Source organism: Cebus imitator, unplaced genomic scaffold, assembly GCF_001604975.1.
Source record: "Cebus imitator isolate Cc_AM_T3 unplaced genomic scaffold, Cebus_imitator-1.0 Scaffold42, whole genome shotgun sequence".
NCBI lineage: Eukaryota > Metazoa > Chordata > Mammalia > Primates > Cebidae > Cebus > Cebus imitator.
The window spans coordinates 9,036,752-9,040,797 of record NW_016107357.1 but is presented as its reverse complement, the minus strand read 5'-3'; the positions used below and the strand labels follow the sequence as shown (position 1 = coordinate 9,040,797).

At 48.1% G+C, this 4,046-nt stretch overlaps 1 pseudogene; it reads left to right on the top strand.

The window, feature by feature from the left end:
* LOC108302744 lies at positions 1-361 on the top strand (annotated as a pseudogene).
* The last annotated feature ends 3,685 nt before the right edge of the window (positions 362-4,046 follow it).

Below are 4,046 nucleotides of genomic sequence, written 5' to 3'. Positions count from 1 at the left end.
ATGGTTGGTGGCAAGGCGGCTGCCACGGTTGAGGACCTGGTCTCAGGAATTCGGCAGGTGACTGACTTTTCGGAGCAGTTCTGCTTCCCCTCAGAGGTGAGAGTCAATGGAAGGCCTGCATGGAATTCATCCTATGCCACCTGCCGGACCACTGCAACCCACCCAACGAAGGTGGCTGCCTGGACAAGCTGCTGTCCAGGTCTGGGCTGTCTCCATGGTCTGAGCCAGCCACCTCTTCCTGTGCGGCAGTTACAATAAAGACCTTTTAGACAAGGTGATGAAAATGGCTGATGGGGTCGAAGTGGAAGACCTGCAACAATTTACTACCAGAAGTGAATTAATGGAAAAGCGTCAAAGCTAAGCCAGAAGATTTATCACATTTTCATCATCAGCTCCAGGATTGGGAAGGAGGCTGGGATGAATGTGACATAGACCACAGCCGCTCTCTTAAGACTCCTAGTATTACCAACATAAGGAGGCAGGTTGAATGAGACAGACTGTCTAGATGGGCTTTTTTAACATTCTCGCTTTTACAATAGTTATCACTGTAAAAATATGGATGCCTATTTATGTATTTATAATCATGCACTCAAAGATGTGTTCATCAACATTGTAAAAGCCCTCTTTTCTATTTTCAGGGTTTTTTTTCTTATTATCAAGGTCTCACTCTATCACTCAGGCGGGGGTACAAAGGTACAGTTTTGGCTTATTGCAGCCTCATACTCCTGAGCTCATATTTTCAGTTTTTAAATGTCAGAATTTTTGTTTAAAATACCTTTTTGGGCCGGCGCAGTGGCTCATGCCTGTAATAATCCCAGCACTTTGGGAGACCAAGGTGGGTGGATCACCTGAGGTCGGGAGTTTGAGACCAGCTTGGCCAGCAGGATGAAACCCCATCTCTACTAAAAATACAGAAAAGATTAGCTGGGAATGGTAGGGGCGTCTGTGATCCCAGTTGCTCGGGAGGCTGGGGCAGGAGAATCGTTTGAACCTGAGAGGCAGAAGTTGCAGTGAGCCAAGGTCGCAGCATGGCGCTCCATCCTGGACGAAAAAAGTGAAACACCGTCTCAAAAAAATAAAAATGTGAGTTAAAAAAATCCATTTTTCTTTGTCAACAGGATGCAGTTGGAAAAACTGGCTCTTTTACCAAGTCTTTGACTGAAAAGGTGTTTTTCCCTTTAAGGAATCAAGCTCGACATGCAAAGCCAATGAAAGCCTCTTGGGGAGAACTGGCCTCATACCTTGCCTACCCAGTACCCACACAGGGTTCCTAACCTGTGGTCAGTAAAGAATGTCACTTTCTAACAAGTCTGGAAGCTCCAAGTTTATCTTGGGATATCAAAAGAAGATATCACCCAACTCACAGAAGCAATTAAATTCCAAATGGTGCTGCAAACTGAACACACTTGGACACGCCATTCTTCCGAGGACCCTTAGCTCAACCCCAGGAGAAGCCCTAGCTGCTGTTCCCCATCCAACACCACTTTTCAGCAGGAAGTAGCCAGAAAGAGTCGTCACCCCAAATCCCCTAAAGCAGCTAGTGTGATATCGCCAGAGGGAAAAATGTGGTAGATATTATTGAGAAATTACTTTAGGCAGGTAGAGAGGAAAAGGGATCTTCGGGAAGTTTTCATTTTTTAAAGCATCTCCGGAAAGTTTCTTGTAAAGCCCTGGCTGTTAGAACCAGGCGGGCAACCTTTGATATGCAAATACAGTCAATTAGAAACTGGGTCCACCCAATATGCCTTCCTGCTCTTGTCTCACAAGTTCCTGGCAACATGGCGGCCCTCACATATCCCCACGTGTGTACAACATCAGGGTGCTCTATATTTGCATATTAAAAGGCTAGGGTGGGACAGCCAGATTTTTCTTTCTTTCTTTCTTTCTTTTTGAGACATAGTCTTGCTCTTGCCACCCAGGCTGGAGTGCAATGGCACAATCTGGGCTTACTGCAACCCCTGCCTCCTGGATTCAAGCAATTCTCTTGCGTCAGCCTCCTGAGTAGCTGGGATTACAGGTGCCTGCCACCATGCCAGGGTAATTTTTTGTATTTGTAGTAGAGACAAGGTTTCACCATGTTGGCCAGGCTGGTCTCAAACTCCTGACCTCAGGTGATCTGCCGGCCTCGGCCTCCCAAAGTGCTGGGATTACAGGCATGAGCCACCGTGCCCAATTTTTCACAGGCTATGTGAATGACATGCCGAGTCAAACCAATCCCCTGAACCCTATGCAAATGAGACACCGCCTCCTACAGCCTCTATGTACACACCTGGCTGGTTTCTGCCCCACATGGGTTTCCCTCTCTCTGCTTTGGAGCCCCCTCCTCCCCGCTCTGTGTAAGAGGGAGCTTCTATCTTCTGCCTTCTCCCATCTTTCTTGCCTATTAAACCCTCCAATCCTTAAAACCACACCAAAAATAAATAAATAAATAAATAAATAAAATGCAAATGGACAGGGACAGTGACAGGAACCTGAGGTCAGCGACCTAACAAGCCCCTAGGGAAGCCTCAAGAGGATGTGGTTCCAATGAGAAAACAGCTCTAGAAATGAGACCTGTTTTTCTACCCAACAAAAGCTCAGCAGAACCAGTGAGGACTGCTGATCAGCTGGTGTGCACCCGTACAGCTGACCTGTGGATAAAATGTTGAAGTATATTCCCACAAGTTAGCAAGTAGCTGCTACCGTGACATCCCCCCCGCAGGCCCCATCAACCTGACCACTCAGGACCCTCCAATGGCATCCAGGAGCTTCCCCAGTCCCATCCTCAAGGGTTAGCACCTGGCCCTGCAAAAGGCTCTAGGACCCTGCTCCAGGGAGAGGGCCCAAAGTTTGGTCCATTCCCAGTCACACCAGTTTTTCATTGTTTTGAAATTCCCTCTGGGTCCAGCCGTCTCTTGGAAACTTATGGTCTGAAACAGCTCCTGGGAGCCTGGATGAGGCAGTCCTCCTTAACCAGACCCCAGAGGAAAGTTGCATCTGTAGGCTGTGGGGTCAGTCTCTACAGGCACAGAAGGAGTGGTCCCCAAAGCAGGGAGTTCACTGGGGCAGCCTTCTCTCTTTCAGTGACTCCTGTAACCAGGCGAGGCATCACCACTCATGCCTACAGCAAGTTATAGGACCCTGGTGAGCCAGATTGGCTGGAACAATGGTCTAGCGGAGAGTTCTACAGTGGCTGGAAGGGATCCGAAGTCAAAAAGTCAGAAGTCAAAGCTATCTGTGGCATGGAGCAAGGCCACAGAGAGGGAAATGAGCCTCAAAGGCAGAAGCTAGAAGAGTAAGAACAATTTGGCTTTTGGGAGGTGGGTCAGAACATATGATCCCAAACCAAATATGTGAACAGCATAAGCGTGCCTGGTATACAGTCAGCAGTCCCAAAGACACAGGTGGGTGGAGGCCTAAGGACCCGGCACATCCTGAAAAGTTACAAGGAAGGAAAGTAGCCATATCTGAGGAAAAGGACACATCTTTGCTATCAGCAAGGACAGCACAGGTCTTTCCTCCTGCCCCCAAAGCCCCAAGCTTAAACCAAATGTATCTCCCATCCCCACATTCTGTGTCAAAATGTGATCAGATTTTATGTAGCAGACCCCATAAAAGGGACAAAGCCCTGTAGACTCCAGTCTGCTCAGCTCCACCCTCCCAGCCTCATATTGCATTAGTGTGTGGTTCAATGGATGTTTTATTACAGTTGGAATTAAATAACTCAAAGACGGATCCAGTGGGCTGAGGGAAAACAGAAGTTTAATGAAAGGAAGTAACAGAGCTGATCTGGTTCCAGAATTGCAGGATGTACTGAAGCTCCCAGCAGGGCCTGGTGATGACATACTTCTCATGTTTTCTCTTTGAGCTTTCCTCCCAGCAAGCCTGTGCCCACGAGGGTGCTTCAGGTGACTCACCCCTCAGTGTGGCAGCCGGCAGGTAGCAGAGGCAGTGGGCTGAGTCACAGCCAAGTCTCCAAGCCACCACAAAACTCAGGGAAGATCAAGCCCAGAATTTCCGTCCCTATCATCGAAGCATTGCTGAAGGAAATTGCCCTTTTTTTGTTT